Source organism: Equus caballus, chromosome 24, assembly GCF_041296265.1.
Source record: "Equus caballus isolate H_3958 breed thoroughbred chromosome 24, TB-T2T, whole genome shotgun sequence".
NCBI lineage: Eukaryota > Metazoa > Chordata > Mammalia > Perissodactyla > Equidae > Equus > Equus caballus.
This window is the reverse complement of record NC_091707.1, coordinates 38,183,450-38,200,708: the sequence shown is the minus strand read 5'-3', so window position 1 is coordinate 38,200,708 and position 17,259 is coordinate 38,183,450. Positions and strand designations below refer to the sequence as shown.

General features: G+C 39.0%; 1 long non-coding RNA gene across 22 annotated transcripts in view; it reads right to left on the bottom strand.

Annotated features, from left to right (window-relative positions):
- The window catches only part of LOC111770366 (uncharacterized), a 77,661-nt gene extending 66,819 nt beyond the window's left edge, over nucleotides 1-10,842 (bottom strand). For 16 of the 22 annotated variants that reach the window (XR_011431915.1, XR_002803597.2, XR_011431918.1 and 13 more), the window contains exons 1-2: nucleotides 10,584-10,827; nucleotides 2,144-2,267 (exon numbers count right to left, since the gene is read on the bottom strand). This is a non-coding gene — a long non-coding RNA (uncharacterized lncRNA). Of the gene's footprint in view, nucleotides 1-2,143; nucleotides 2,268-10,583 lie in introns of all 22 variants that reach the window. The other 6 variants (XR_002803602.2, XR_002803603.2, XR_002803589.2 and 3 more) reach the window with 6 other exon arrangements.
- Nucleotides 10,843-17,259: the final 6,417 nt, after the last annotated feature.

Below are 17,259 nucleotides of genomic sequence, written 5' to 3'. Positions count from 1 at the left end.
CTCTAAGCTTTCCAGGGTGTGTGGGCCTTTTGATCCTGTCATTATTCTGGCCTAATTAAGGTCATCACAGTAGAAATCTGTGGTTCATGTGGATGAAGTGACTGCATCATGCTCTAGATACATAGATAACACACTGGGGCGGGGGGTGGGGGGTGCATTTATATTTTTGAATTTCATCATTTCATCATTATGAATTAATCTTTTTATGATTTCTCTGAAATCATTCTTTTGGAGTGCTCTAAAAGAGCCAGAAAAAAAAGAGAGAGCTTTTCTCAAGCAACTGACAATGGATAGCTAAATGTCCAGTTTCAAAAGCTGTTACTTATAAAAGGCCAAAAAAATGTTAATATAGGCCATATAGCTGTAACATAATTTTTCCAAGGTGGGAAAGGCAATAAATTACAAAATATCGTATTAATGGAATATATGGTTTTTAATAAGAACAGCTGTTATTTCACTAAGGTGTACAATATTTTATGGCTTGGTTTTCTGTTTGGGAAGTGAGTTAATTAGTTCACTTGTTTAATTTATTTCCATTCTCTGTGTGTTTGTGATTCATAATTGTATGATGTGGTTTATATTCACTGCTTTTACATTATGGGAATGGCACAATGTGCCTTGGTCTTTTTATGCTTAAAAAATAATAAACATTTAAACGTGACATCATGAGGGATGCTTGCAGACAGTTGCATGTCCTTGACTAGATTCTTTAGCCAGGTGTGTACATAATGGTTGGCATGTGGGCAGTTACCTGATCACTTACTGTGGGACACTTTGCTGAACTGAACTTCAGTTTCAGTTACACTGGATGCAAATAAGCAATATGAAGGGGGCGGCCCCGTGGCTGAGTGGTTAAGTTTGCATGCTCTGCTTCAGTGGCCCGGGGTTCACCAGTTGGGATCCTGGGTGCAGACCTACGCACTGCTCATCCGGCCATGCTATGGTGGCATCCCACATAGAAGAACAAGAATGACTTACAACTAGGATATACATCTATGTACTGGGGCTTTGGGAGAAAAACAAAAGAGGAAGATTGGCAACAAATGTTAGCTCAGGGCCAATCTTCCTCACTAAAAAAAAAGAGAAAAAAACCACTATGAAAAACATAAAGAGGCCCAAGAATGGAGACTTTCCTCTGGGAAATTTTAAACCAGAAACATATAATCAATTAAAAAATAAGCTTATTTTTATACTAAGACTTGCCACATACTGTGAAATAAATACCAGAAGGCAAGTACCTTCAGGTATATTTTAGGACAAACCTTTAACTCTTCTGGTAATAAAGTAAATCTTCAGATGCTTCAAATATTTGGGACTTGAGGGGTTGTAGTTAATTGCACTTTGGGGTTAAACTAGGATGAATGAGAAATGCTTTCTGGCCTCAACTCTTTCAGTTGGAAATCTTTCTAGAATGTGTGAGTAGATTTTTTTTAACCAGCTAGACAATGAATTTTGTCAATCTATTTTTTATCATTTAGACCTAACATGCCTCAGGGACATAATTCTCAAAATCAGTCATCATTGTACAATATGATAAATAGGTAGAAGATGAAGGAAATGAGACCATCCGTATTATTGGACTCAAAATAGTGGGCAGTCACCACAAGGACTCTATTACAGACCAGCCCTGTGCAAATTGCTGGAGGGGGTATAAAAATATCATAATTATTTGTTGCAGGCGGTTGTCTTGTGCATTTTAGGATGTTTAGCAGCATCCCTGGCCTCTTTTTGGAAGGGCAGAAATAACAGACATGCTTCCTGTGAGTGTCATAGGAATTCAGAAAACGGAAGCAACAAAGATCAAGGGAGATTTTGGGGAGGAAGTGGGTTATGAGCAGGATCTCGAAGGATGTTTAGTGTTGGTAAGACAGGTTAAAGAGCTTGATGACTAAGGGGTTTCTGTCTTTTGACCGAAAGGAGGTCATTGGTAACCTTAATGAGGAAAACTTAAGTAAGTTACATTATGACCATCGGATGAATCGTGAAGATGTTTTAAAGACAAATTCCTTTTATGACCCAGGCCTAGGCATAGCCTTAATGTTCATCATGTAAATAGAAGTGGAATTTAGGGGCTATATATGTACTTCTCCCCAATAGGATTCACATGTGACCTATACCATTCAGGGAATTATTTCTCCTCTACCTTTTCAATTCTTCTTCTTCTCTTCCTCTTCAGTTTTCTTTTATCTCTTGCGTGCCTTCTATTTCTTCATTCTTCTTCCTCTTCCTCCCTTCCTTTTTCCCTCTTAGGTTAGGCTAATGGAGGCCTGTGAGAAGAGAATCCACAGTTGTGACCAGTGTATTAGACTCCTGTGACTACTGAAACATACCACAAACTGATGGCTTAAAACAATAGAAATGTATTCTCCCCCAGTTGTGGAGGCTAGAAGTCCAAAATTATTTCCACTGGACAGAAATCAAGGCATTAGAAATCCATTCCTTGACCCTTCCAAGTTCTGGTGGATTCTAGCATTGCTTGGCCTGTGGCTACATCCCTTCAGTCTCTGCCTCCCTGGTCACATGGCCTTTTCCTTGTCTCTATGTGTCAGATCTTCCTCTGCCTCCCTCATATAAGCATACTCATGTTTACATTTAAGGCCCACTCAAATAATCCAAGATAATCTCCCCATCTCAAGATCCCTAACTTAGTCATATGTGCAAAGACCCTTTTTACCTTTAAGGTAACAGTTACAGGGGCCAGGGATTAGGCCCTGATATTTTGGGCACCATTATTTAGCCCACTCCAATCAGAATGGTACAAAGAATCTCCCTCTGACGTATGGCAGACAATGTTGAGTCCATCCTAAACACATATGACCTTCTGGTGGATCTTACCTGCAAGCATGAGAAAGGAGTCATACCTCTTCATGCATTCTCTGTTCATTGGAACAGTATTCTGAGTTTGAGAAGTACCTCCCTACCAAGGACTGAGGAAGGAAGGGGGACCTCACTGTAAATTTCCAGTTCCCTGAGTTCCCACCATCAAGTCCCAAATATTGAAGGTCAGGACCAAGGGTGAGTTCCTTATGGAGAGATTCCTATTTTCCTCCTCAGACTTTGAAAGCTATTTTTTGGTAAGGAAAGGCCATCCCCTGTGCTTAGTCGGTTCTGGTTCAAGTTGCCAACATACCCTCTTCAACTCAAGCTAGACAAGATATAGAGAAGCTCACCGAGAGGACTGAAAACGAATCCTCCCAGCAAGAGATCCTGCTAAATTCATCTGAGACATTGAGACTGCGAGGAAAGAGAGACTTTGAGTCCTTCATACTTAGCTTTCTTTCAGTAATCCCAATCCCAGAAAGTATCTAAGCAAGGTTGGGGAGGATGAACATAGAAAGGAGTAAGAAAACTCATGCCCACTTTCTTTCCTACCCAGTATCCATTATAAGCAGATCACTTCCTCTTGCTGGGTCCTATGAGGGAAGGAATCCAGATAAATTTGCAAGTGTTAATTTTTATGGGACCTGCGGTTTCTAAAGCCATTATGCATCCTTTCTCAGGATTCTTATTCAATGAATTTTAGAATGGTGATTCTAATGATAATTATTGGTCTTTTAAAAGAGTATTTTAACATCACTCTAAGACATACTCAAGTGGTATAATCTCATATATCTAATAACTATTTTTTTTCTGCTTTTTCTCCCCAAATCCCCCAGTACATAGTTGTATATTTTAGTTGTGGGTCCTTCTAGTTGTGACGTGTTCTAATAACTATTTTGACTTTTTCCAACATTGCCATTGAATGGGGTGTAGTTTCTACAGGGATGTTTGGTTTTCCAGCAATATCTAGTTAATGACTATTTGTGCTCCAGGGGGAACATATCTTAGGATCTCTGTTGACCAGGGATGATTTTTCTCAGCTCGGTATTTCTCCTCCTTGGTACTGTGGACATTTGATTGGATGATTCTTTGTTGTGAGGGCTGCCTTGTGTATTTTAGAATGTTTAGAGCATCCTTAGCCTCTACCATCTAGATGTCATCCCTTCCCTGAGTTGTAACAATCAAAAATGTCTCCAGACATTGTCAAATGTCCCCTGGAGGGCCAAATCATCCTTGACTGAGAATTATTGTTCTAGTTCTATTATTTGCTTGGTTAATAATAATAGCTAGCATTTATGGAGCACGTACTAAGTGCCAGTCTTTGTACTAAGCACTTCATTTGTCTTAATGAATTTGAATCTTACAAAATCTCACAAGGGAAATGCCATCATTATCTCTATTTTACAGATAAGGAAACTGAGGCACAGAAACATTAAGCAAATGTGCTAAGATAGCATCACCTATAAAGAGTAGAGCCAGGATTTGAACCAGCAGTTAGGATTTAGGATTCATGCTCATAGCCATGATGGTACAGCTGCTATCCAGTGCTCATTTAAGAATATGTTGCTGTTGACTTGAAAATCGTCTTCCTTTGCAGCTATTTAAAGGTTGTAAATAAACTATAACAATAGATGAAAGGAAGGACCATTCCAGCCATTCAAGGAAGGATGAAGAAATGGCCCTTAGGAAGAACCATTTGTTGAGGTCATACTAGGAGTGGGACACTTATCTTGAGACTTTTGTATAAGTTATTTCATTTAATCTTACAGTAGGCTCATAGGATGGATATTGTTATATTCTTTTTTTTTCCTGAGGAAAATTCACCCTGGGCTAACATCTATTGCCAATCTTCCTCTTTTTGCTGAGGAAGATTTGCATTGAGCCAACATCTGTTGCCAATCTTCCTCTTTTTGTACGTGAGCCACTGCCACGGCATGGCCACTGACAGACAAGTGATGCAGGTCTGCACCCGGGAACTGAACTTGGGCCACCGAAGCAGAACGTGCTGAACTTAACCACCAGGCCATGAGGCTAGCCCATATTCATTTTTTATGTAGGAGAACTTGGCTCCAAAAAGCTAAATAATTTTACCCAGGGTAAGAGCTGGTATTGTAAATGGCAGAAGCAGAATCTGACCCAGTGCTGTCTGACTTCTAAGCCTATGCACTTTCTGTTTTACTCTTCTACCTTCCTTGGGTTTTAAAAGGATGGAGGGAGGGGCATATTTAGGTTCTCCATATATATATATATATATCTTCTGATTCAAACATCTTTTCCTGTACAAATTCCAAATTGCTTGGAACTGATCCTTGGAGATTTTGAACTCTTACTTATCCTTCTCCAAAGACTTTTGACAGAGTCCAGGAAAATGTGCAGGCTCAGGTGGGTGGGTGTGGGCCTCCATTGATCTGGTTTGAATCTTGCCTCTCATTTCACTGCTGTCTGACCCTGGGCAAGTCACATAACAAGTGGGAGCTTCAGCTTTTTTATTTAAAAACCTGGAGTTAATAATAATACCCACTTTTCAGGGTAAAGATTAGAAATAATGTATGGAAGTACTAGTTGGTGCAATTTTGCTCATTAAAACTGCAAGGTATGCATGTTGCCACTTCTCTTCTGCTCCCTTCTTTTCAAAATACTGGCAATGTTTCCACCCCAATCTCCCCTACCCTCATCAAGGGTATTTGGAAACCTTTAGAAACATTTAGAAATTCATTAAGATTCATTCTTGATTAAAATGAAGATATCTTGGGTAGACAGAACATTTGAAGTCTTTGTTAGCTAAACACACTTCTGAAGATTGGTATGGGCACCTGGAGACGGGAGGTGAAGACAAGGAGACAGTTACTTCACAAGATTCTTTTCAGACAGACCATGTGGAAAAGATTATTGTCAAAGACAGAATATCCTGTTCTGTATCCACAGAGAACAATAATTAATATTAAGAGCTAATTTTAAATGAATATTTATTTTATCAAAGCCCGAATTGTGAGTTAGATAGGTGGGACTTGACCTAGAACTTATGTTTTTAACTGTAGGTATATGACTACACAAACACACATACAGACAAGAACTATTGAGGAATGCAATTCTCTAGGACAACATTGTGAACTTCACAACTCAAATATGTAGGGAGATATTAATAATGTTCTTGGTACTTCTAAATTGAGAAAATAATCCCTATAGTTAATAGATTGAATGTGTATCACATGTACTCAACTCAATGGATTGAGACCTTGCAAGGTGACCAGTTACTCAAGGGAGATGTCATTTAAAAAGAAAAAGTCAGCGGAGAAGAAGGTGTTCATATCTAGTTGCCTTGCTGAGAATGTGGGTCACAGTCTAAAGAGATTCCAAAGGTAACGTGATAATATGGCATGTCTACTCAAGGGCAACCAGTGGAAATGTTCTGAATCAAAAATAACTCAACATTTGAGGATTCTGAGAGGACATTCAGTACATCTGCATCCAGAGAAATTGGGACAGAGGGATGTGTTAGTCTGTTTCAAGATTTCAAGAGATTAAACTTAGTATGTTATAAATTCATTGTCAAAAAAGTTAAATCTCGTTACTAATTGAATTTCACTAAAATAAAGATTTCAGGGAAAGCAGATATTTATCCCTTTGGCAGAAATCAGTTCAATTCAATTAAACATGATTTTAAAAAAGAGGTTTTTGTAGTCTCTGTGTAGACCAAAACTGTAAAATTCAATTACATGTAGGTAAGAATGCTATCACATTCTGGCTTTCAGAAATGGTCATGGTGAAATTCAAAAATGGTATATTGGACATCTGCCATTTCAGCAAATACCATTATAACAGCAAAGTCTATGCATAGCTGAATGATTCCTAAACTTCTCTTTTGCTTTTACTCAATAATGGGTATAATAAAATTTTACCCCAAGAAAAGAGCTTGGAAACTCCCTTATCCTATTATGACAGAATTTGACCTGAACATTCATTTGTGCAGTCAAGAAATGACGATGAAATGACAAAATTAGTTCAGTTATGACTCCTTAGAAATCACATGTGTTCATTCTATAATATGGTGTGGGAAGCCTGGAATAAAGAATTTGTTTTCCTTTTTTTTTCAGAAAAACAATCCATAGCTTCAGCTGTGTCAGCATGAACTGTATAAAGTTTATAAAGAAGAAAAAAGGGAAAAATCAGATTAAGAAAGGAAAATATTGTGAATCTGGGTGGGAAGATAACAAAAAGAAAGGCAATAATGGGCTCATAAGTTTTTAGAGGTTCTTGATTTGGAAGATGAGGTAGGGCTTCAAATATGGAACCTGAGTTTTCTTTCTGGCAGTGATCTGCCAGTCTTGCAGACCATCTTTTTAAAACAGAATCACATTATGGTTTATATCCTGTGGGTGAAAAGAATAGATAACCTCCCTTGGCCTTTTAGAAGAGCCAAGACAAGCCGTCCAAGGGAGACACACAAGTCTTCAGGAAAAGGAGTTATAAGAAGCTACCGTCCACTGACTGTCACTTTGGGTCACTGGAAATACACTTACGTGCCCAGGATGTGCGTAGATGCTTTGGGGAAGTTGGGGACATTAACCCTGAGTGCTGCTGAGTGGAGAACACTTCAAAGGCAAGGGACAGTGAGAGAACCAGAAGCCAATCAGAGTGAAGAGGATGTTTGAATAGAGAGAGAGGGGGTATATAAAGGCTAAGGGTTTGGGGCTTCTCTCTCTCTCCACTGTCTCTGTTCTAGCCGACTTCTGCCAATCTGGGCAGGTATTTACAACTCCAAGAGGACAAGAGGGGTCAGGTGAGTCTGGGGTCAACTAGACTATGTTTACCTCCATACATTTTGTCCCTTTGCAGTAGCTCTGCGAGACTGGTTAAATTCTAATCACAAGGACCAGCGTTCCTAATGTATTTTACTTGTTTACTCTGCACCTGCTTAAGGAGTCTGGCATTGACATGTGAGCTCACAAATGCACATTCAAGAAATGAGTGGAATACATGGCTGTCACTCTTGTTCTCTCTGTGTGGGGAGAGGCTGAGATGACACTCAGGCGTCCATTTGTAAAATGGGGCCAGCGTGCTCTGCAGCCTATTTGGCCAGTACACTGTGATAACTAAGTGAGACTCTGCTCTGGAGGTCTCCTTTGGAAGAAAGGCACATTACGGTTATAAGGTGGCAAACTTTGAAAGCATTGCTGCAGAATTCTTCTATAGGAACTGTTTTCTTGTGAGTATCAGAAAGTACAAATATGACTCTGGAGAAGAAATTCCACCTTTTGAAAGGCCTACATCTCAGTTGTGAGCATTTTTTTAATGTCTGGACACGCTCCTGGTGTGAAGCTCTGGTTAAGTGATGAGTCCGACCACAGCAGTAGAACGAAGTACAGAAATGGTATTCAATCATCACTCTTACTCTGTTTCCAGGCCACCTGTGCAGATATTTGTAACTCATTTTATTTGTTACCATTTTTAAGAAGACTAGGGGGTGGGAGAGAATCTCAAATACCATTCTTTGCTAGTCCCAATGTTAACCCAGTGATTACTGTGTGTGATTCAGTTTGAGATAGATGACCATCAATACTAATCTGTCCAATAAAAATACAGTCTAACATATTTTTGGTTCAAGTTGAGGACTGAGGCCATAACATGCAATGCTTTACTTTTGGTAGTGTTAAAATAAAGATCAAAGGGAATTGATGGATGGTTTCAAAATTGAATGGTATTGTTCAAGCTGATGAATCACAGGTCTCTGTATTACCCTCCACCCAACAATGCAATTAATTCCTAATTTATTTACACGTATATAAAAAAGAATGTAGCTCACTTGAAATTATTTTAGTAAGGAAGATTATTGGGACCTCAATAACCATCAGATGGTGTGAGACTAGGTAAAGGAAAGATGGGTTGTTCTCATGATAGTCGTCTTGTTCCTTAATCTCATGATTAAAGATGATCACTAAGAAAAAAGCTCAAGAGTTTGTTACAGTAACAGTACCACTGACTCTAGGGTGCAAGACTAATGTGTGCCTCGTATTCCACTATGTGAACCTGACACCTCCCAGATGTTATTTCCTGAAAACTCTGGCAAAGCTGGCCTATTAACTTCATCACCCAGGGAGGGGGAGACAGAAGAATGGGATGTGGGTGAAACCGTATGGCCAAATATAGGTTATTGTCAAGAGTCTAACTTTTCTTTGGAGGGGGAGAGTTCACTGGTGTACAATAAATTATTAGTAACCTGTTATTATTACTATGAATGTCCCTTTATCTGCTTGGTTTTCAGCCGTCAATGAAGAGCAGAAGTGCTCCACTAAAAAATACTTCTTAAATGTCATCTACATGGACTTTGTTTTGCTTTAAAGCTTCTTGTTGCACCTTTGCATTGTGTTAATTTTCAACTGCCTTGACTCGTTTTAGAAGCAGCCAGGACATAAATCCTAAATAGCAAAGTTTTAATTTAGCTAGTGTGTGTGTGTGTGTATGCAAATATATAATCTTTATATACATGAATATATATACCTGTATATATGTGCTCATATGTGTATATGAACAAATACATTTATAGGTGCCTTTATATTGTTAATGACAGTTTTTCTTACATAACACACACACACATATATATGCATACTACTGTATATTTGTATAAAGCTATTTATTTTCCAAAATACATTTTATAGATGATCTTACTCTGAACTTCATAATCATCCTCAGCAAAGGTTAAATGTCCTGTCCAAATTCACACTTAGTAAGTGGGAAAGCCAGGGCTAGCGATGAAGTTTCCTGATTCTTAGCCAGGCGTTCTTTCCACTACAACAGCTGTCACTGGTTACTGGGAAGGCGAGAGGAAGAAACTGATTTAGCTTCTGTGAAGTTGAGAATTATTGATAGTGACTGAAATATCAGCAGTACAGTTATTTTGCAAGTCCGTCGATCCACGATAGTCCTACACGTGATTGAGTTAAGTTGTATAAGTGGCCGTGAGTAATAACTTTGAAATGTTCTGTCTATATTATGCTGTGTTCCACCATCTCCTGGTGCTCTAATTCTGTGTTACCTATCTTTTTTATTGACTTTGTTTTTGACAACTAAACCATCTCATGGCTATTTATCACACTAGTAATAAAAATACTGATGCAAGATACTCTATTACTGAAGGTATGCAAATCTAGAATCTTGAATCCTATTTTGTCGCATTGTCAAAATACTGTCAAAACAATATTGAAATTCTGTTTCCAATACTGCCCTCTTGTCAAAAAAAAATTTTTAATGGAAATTGGTGATTATGGTATACAAAATTGACACTATTATTTCAAGGTTAAAATTTGTTGAATCATTTTTTTTTAGGCTCTCATTTCTTTATGTAATTTATGGTTATGTCTAGTAACAGAGAGAAGGCAAATGGAAATGTCTTTAGTTTATTCAACCAGCGCGCACTGGCAAGGTTAATAAAAGAAATGGAAAACTGCTACTTACAAACAACAGCATAAACATAATCAAAACCACCAAGTTGACAATTAACCATTCTCCATTCAAACTCAAAATACCGTTACCAAATAAGGAGCAATGGAAAAGCCCTTGGTAATAACCTTGGTGTGATAACAAGTATTCAGAAAGTTCAGCCTGGCACATCAGACTTTTGTATTTATACATATTGTCCTAAAGGCAATTTTCACAATTGAAACCATTTTTTTAATTCTTGCAAAGCAAGGTAAAACCCTGTATTCCATGGGGTAGAGGTTGAAATGCTATAACCAAAGGAAAAAAAAAAAAAGATAGTGGCTTACTTAGATAGAAATGTATTTCTCACATTTCAGTCCCGAGGTCCAGGTGATGAAGTAGATTGACTCCTCAAGGTCATTAAAGGACACAGGTTACTTCCTTTCTGCTGAATTACTATTCCCTGATGTCGTGCTTGTCAGCATTACCAAAGCTGGGTCTCTATCTACCACGTCTGTGCCACAGCCCATAAAAGAAGGGATAGGAGAGAGGCCAGGGCCAGTGTCTTTAAGGAGATGACCCAGAAATGAAAGATATCAATTTCCCTCCTCTCCCATTGCCTGGAACTTTACACATGAACTCAGCCTCAAGGGATGCTGGGAAATGTAGTCTGTAGCTGGGAGGCCATGTTTCTAAAAAAATGGGGTGGAGAAGGAAGGTTAGAGGGTGGAGGAGTGGGCTCATCTATTAAAAGAAAGTTGAGAAGAAGGAATTCTACGAAACATCCAGCACTATCTGTCACAGCAACCATATACAAAGTAAATGCATTTATTCAAGCAGAAGTAATACCCACAACGATTCATCAAAGGTATTCAAACAATTAAAAAATGAATTAATGCTGGTAGTAGTTGGGTTATTTAAAAACAGTGGTTCTCAAGTTTTCTCAGTCTAGTGCTACTTCTTTGGGGTAATATTTATGCAGGTCGTCTACAGTCTGCACAAAGAATTAGTTGTGTACCTGGCTTTGTCTTTAATGAGAAGACATGAAGCTAGTTTCTAGTTGTTATTCAACACAACCAGAATAGAGAGGCATGCCGTTATTTTGGACATTATTGAAGAAGGAACTTTTCTAAGTAAGTTAACTTTCCAAATAATAGGAGCTTAGCATTTTAAATTCTAATGTAAGACAGACTTAACATCCTCTTTTGTGTGTATATTTATGAGTGTGTAGGTAATATTTACTGAACTGAGGTAGTTTTCTACTTCCTTAAATGAGAAGTACTGAGCTTAGTTGAATTAATTGATACTTTCATTCAATGCACATTTATTCAGCATCAATTATGTGCCAGTGACTACATCAGTCTCTGCACAGGGTTTCAGATTTAATCTTCCCAACCAAACAATGAGGTAGGACAAATTTTCCATTTCACTTATAAGGAAACTGAGTGTCAAGGAGGTTAGGTAACGTGCTCAAGGTCACATAACCAAGCCTACTTTTAAACCCTTGTCTCTGCTATTCATTCTATTTCTGTCAGTTTCCTTCAATCAAGAATTATTTATCGAGGGAGTAAGCTAGATGTTTTTATGTTTTACTCCTATTTAACCTCAGGACAATGTCACGAAGTAGATATTATTTTTCCATTTTAGGGATGATGCAGCTGTGGTTCAGAAAGGTGAAGTACCTTACCCAGATTGTAGAGCAATGAGTATAACGAACAAGATGTAATTGGGTAGTGCTACCATTGTGCTAGAGTAGTGCTCTTTCTACTTAACCTGCCTTTCCTCCTACTTTATGAAGTCACTACTCCCATTGGGCTCCCAGCTTAGACACGATGCAGCCTTGGTTTACCTCCTTCTCCCCTATATTGCCCATCTACTGACTCGGCATATCCTGTCAATTCCATGGGAGAAACATCTCTCCAATCCACCTCCAGCCTAGATGGGCCTTTATCATTTAGGGCCTGGAACTGTTTCCTAACTGCTCTTTCTTTTTTTTTTTTAAAGATTGGCACCTGGGCTAACAACTGTTGCCAATCTTGCTTTTTTTTTTTTTACCTGGGCCGCCGCAGTGGAGCACGCGAACTTAACCACTCGGCCACGGAGCCGGCCCCCCTAACTGATCTTTCTATAATCAAGTTATCCTTATGTATTCCAACCTGCATACTACAGGAGGTGGTCACCCCCAAATAAAGAAAAGAATCCAATCACTATTCTTCCATTCTTAAAATGTTCCATTTGTTCTTTGATCTCCATAGAATAATATCTCAGTTCGTCACTTTGGCATGCAGAGCTCTTCTCAGTTCAGCTGTGGCCTCATCTCTCATCCCTCAGCTCCTACCCAACCTAAATTCTATCCATACCTTATGCATTGCTAATCTCCAAACCCAGCTGCTTTTTCATGACTCTGTACTTTTGTACATGATGTTCTTGTGACCTAGAGTAGCCTTTCCCAGTTTTTTCTTCCCAAAAAACTTGTACACTTAAAGATCTAACTATAATTATAACATTATAAAGTTACTTCCCCAGATGAAGTTGGTCACCCTTCTTTGCTCCAATAGTACTCTCGTGTATCTTAACTACTATCATGATCTTGTGTATACATACCTATCTCATCCAGACTATGCTCCCCTTGGCAGCCAAGACCACCTGGGCCTTGCACAATGTTCGACACATTTTCTGTCAGTGATTGAGAACAGTGGATGAAAGACTCAGCCGCTAGACATATCACAAAGGCAGTTGTCATGTAGGGGCCATTTAACAACAAAACAATTGACTGTTTACTGGACACTTATTCTAGAAAGGCTCTGTGGCTTGGTGCTATAAGGGGATCAAGAAAGAATAAAATAATCCTTGCCTTTAACTCTTTGCCTTGGCTTAAACTTTCATTGAGCATCTAAGACTGATATTTTAGAAATTAAAGCATTCATGTCCCTTCTTAATTGTTACTATTTTGTTCCTATTAGACTATAAAGTCCTTGAAGATGGCTTCTGTTTTCATCATTGTATTCCTAGCTCCTGTCATTGTTCACATAGTAGGTGTTCAAAAGTCTTTGTTGAAAGATGAATGAATAACAAGTTTTCAAAAATACCCGGAGTGACTATATTTAAAGTATAAAGTAAGTAGCATAGCCTCTATAGATACTAATGGAGATAAGACGAAGATAACAGGTGTTGAAAGAAGATTTGGGTCAATCTGAGACCTAAGAAGGATTCAAGAAGTTTGAGAAAGTGTTGAAGTCATGTCAAGGATATAGAAAAAAAATGAGAGAATGCTTTATATTAATCAGCTAGTGCCACATAAATACTGCCTAATAAACCACCCTAAAACTCAGGTCTTCTATCAGCAAATACCCTTTAGTTCTGCTGATTTAGGCTGGCTTAGCGGAGTATCTCTGTTTTAGGCTGCAGGTCACCTAAGTTGGTGTTGGCTCCAGGCTGAGTTGGGTTCAGGTCTGCTCCACATGTCTCCATCCCATTGTAGTGTCTTGGGGAGACGTTAAGTGTAATTTGAGTGTGAGAGGGATGTGAATAATTGTGACCAAATGATGGACTTTTGTTTATTGATTCATTCAGTGGTCACAATTATCCATGCCCTCTCTTTGTTAGAATTACACATTTATACCCTTTGCCATATGATTTTGCAATACCTCCCCCTAGAGTGAATGGAGTATATTTTCTAGCCTCATTGATGTTGGGATTGGTCCTGTGGTTTGCTTTGGCCAATGGGATGTGGGTAGAAGTCATAGTGTTCCAGTTTTGAGCTAATAGCTCAAGAGAGATCATGTTTTTCTGCTTGCCTTCTTGTGTTCATGCCTTTTGCCTTAAGAAGAACATGCCCCAAACAGCTGCTGGTCCAAGGATGATGAGAGATATGTGATGTAAATTTGTTCCTGACCTAAAGCCTGGAGCCCAACCAACTACAGACTGAAGCAGATCTGTCCCTGGGGACCCTCAAACCAGTGAGCAAGAAAAATATACCCTTATTGTTGTAAGTCCCTAGGTTTGCAGCAATAGCTGACTAACATAGGTAGGTAAGTGGGCAAAGACAGGGAGTATTCTGGATTTACTTTGGAAAGGAGGCTAAGAATTCATTGAGTGGAGGCATGAATAGGACGTGGTGACCAACAGGATAAAGAGGCAATAAGGCACAAGGGGTCAAAGCTGACTGGGTGGTCAAGTCCAGGTTGAATGTTGGCATTGTGTGGCATGCGTGAGTGTATTGGGGCTGGGAGTTGGGGTCACAATCTGGTTCTCTCATTCTCTTTTCAAGGTCTATGACCTCTAGTGTTGAGGGATGCTTGGGGGAAACAATGGAGGAATGGCAGATGTCTCTTGACTCAATTGCCCAGGTTGTAGTTCTCTTTCTTTAGATTATCTTTGCTTCTCTGGCCAACACAAACTAGCCTGCTATGCTCTCTGTGTAATAGGTGTGCAAATGCTGAGTCTATAGTAAGTCACATGTATAAATTATTTGGATGGCCTGCGAGGTAGGGCTCTCTTTACAGTATTATAATTCAGTTAGGAATTCTGCTCTGGCTCTACCTTGCCCACCCCAGCTCCCATCCCCAACGTTATATCTTACAGCCTCTTGATCCTTGGCTGGGGTACCAGCAAGAAAAACTCTAGCCCAGGTATATGTCTCCAAGAATAGTTCTAACTAGATACCCCAGGGGAAACTCACACCTCCTTGCCACACCATGAAGTAGCATTCCAGGAGCTCCTCCAATCTAGCCACTTTAATCAAGTCTTTTATTCAAGAAAGCATGAGATAGACCAACAAGTGAGCTGCCTTCCAAGAGGCAGCCATCCAAATAGGGAAAAAGAATGCCAGCCTCCTCTTTCTAAAGGCATCCTCCAGTCATCAAGATTAGGTCTCTTCTCACTTGGTCGTGGTATGGTTAAGAGGTGGTAGTGTAGCTACAGGAGTTTCCCTCAAGCCAACAACTCAGAGCTGGCACTCTTGATTACTATGCAATCTGCCAACAGAGAGAGAGGTAAAATCTGTAATATTGACTTTTATCTGCCTGGAGCTGGTAGTTGAAGCTTTGAGGATGGGTGGATTCTCAGAAAGAGAGAGAGAATGTAGGGAGAAGAGTTGACTATTAGAGACTAACACATTTGAGTGATAGAAAGATGTGGTGGAGGCAGAGAAAGGGTCTAAGAGAGAGTCTGGATCGTCGCCTAATGGGAAAAGAAATAACCCAGCTTATAAAGTGAATCAAATCAGTTTTGCCCAGAATCCTAGGCCCTCACTTTGCCCTGGAGGTGTGTCTACAAAGAAGACTAAAGTACCCTGGTTTTGGAACAGCTGTTTACTGGAATCCTGTGCCACTTTTAGGTGTGATGTTCCAGTTCACCAGAAGCCTGGTTACCAGGTAGGTGGAATTGTGATCAAATCAACTGGAGCCTGAATCCTTGGAAATTCTCTGGTTTAAAGAATTACAATGACGGCTGATGAAAGGAAAGAATTCTCATGTAACAAAAAGGATTTCAGAGAATAGCTTACACTGTGTAACTATTTAAAACTGTAGATTTTAGCTCTCTGTTTACATTCTCTTTGTTGCACATTCAAGGTGGAAAACCTATAGGTGAAACTGCTATAAAATTTTTTTTCAATAATTTTGTTTTTGTTAAACAAAATGAACTGTTCTGAGTTACTTTCCCTAAGATGGCTGAACTGGGCGGTGATTCTTTGGTAACACAGTTAGAGAAACTGTGGGGAAACAGGTATTATGATCATGGGTGTATTGTATAAAACTACGTGAACCCCTATGAAGGGCAATTTGTTAATATCTATCACATTTCCAAATGCATATATCCCTTTGACCCAGCAAGCACATTTCTGGAAACTTATCCCCACAAAATATTGCTTTGCTACAAACTGGTGTTATTTAAAAGGGTCTTGTTTGAACAGCAAAAGATAGGAAACAACCTAAATGTCTATCAGTTGTGGAGGAGTTAAATAAATTATAGTATATCCACAAAGTGAAATTTTATGCACCTGTAAAAATAAGGCAATTCTTTATGTAATGATGTGGAGGATCTATAAGATAAAAAAAGCAAAGTACATAAAATTATGTCGATTATGCTCCTTTTTATGTAAGAAAGGAGGGAAAAATATATTTGTATTTGCATACACAAGAAAGCATATGCAAGAAGTGAAAAGACGTCATTACCTGAGGATGGAGAAGGGTAATGAGGCAGGTGTTGGAGAAAGACCTTTCACTGCATATATTTCTATATATTTTTTGAACTGTGTGAATGTATTTCCTATTAAAACATTTAAAAACAAAATGGTCACTTTTATGTAACTTTGTTTTTTCATTAGAAATAGAGTCTGTGTTTAATTAATAGATAATTACTCATTTGTTTGTGGATCATCCATTAAAATTGTTGGTGTTTGGAGCAAAGTGCTTGACTTAAGCATCAGGTGTTTTGAATTTGGGTCCATCAATTACTAATTGTATGACCTCAGATCTGTCTCTTCTCTTTGTCATTAAGTTTTCTCATTAGTAAAATAAGTTAATCCAGATGATTTCTGTTCTTCCAGTTCCAATCCACTTTTTTCTTTTTCTTTTTCTTTTTTTGAGGAAGATTAGCCCCGAACTAACATCTGCTACCATCCTCCTCTTTTTGCTGAGGAAGACTGGCCCTGAGCTAACATCCATGCCCATCTTCCTCTACTTTATATGTGGGATACCTACCACAGCATGGCTTGCCAAGCGGTGCCATGTCCACACCTGGGATCTGAACCGGCGAACCCCACGCCACTGAAGTGGAATGAGCGCACTTAACTGCTGCACCACCGGGCCAGCCCCTCTACTCTTTTCTTTACTTTCCCAAATGATTAGGAATTCCAACATTATCCTGATGTTTCCCTTCAAGAAACTTGATTAGGAAGACTAACACTGTCACATCTTGGCATCAGGATTCTTTGGCTGCAAGCAACTGAAACTAACCCTGGTTAGCTTAAGTGAAGAATAGCTCATAGAGTCAAGGAAGAACTGGAAAACCAAATAAGGA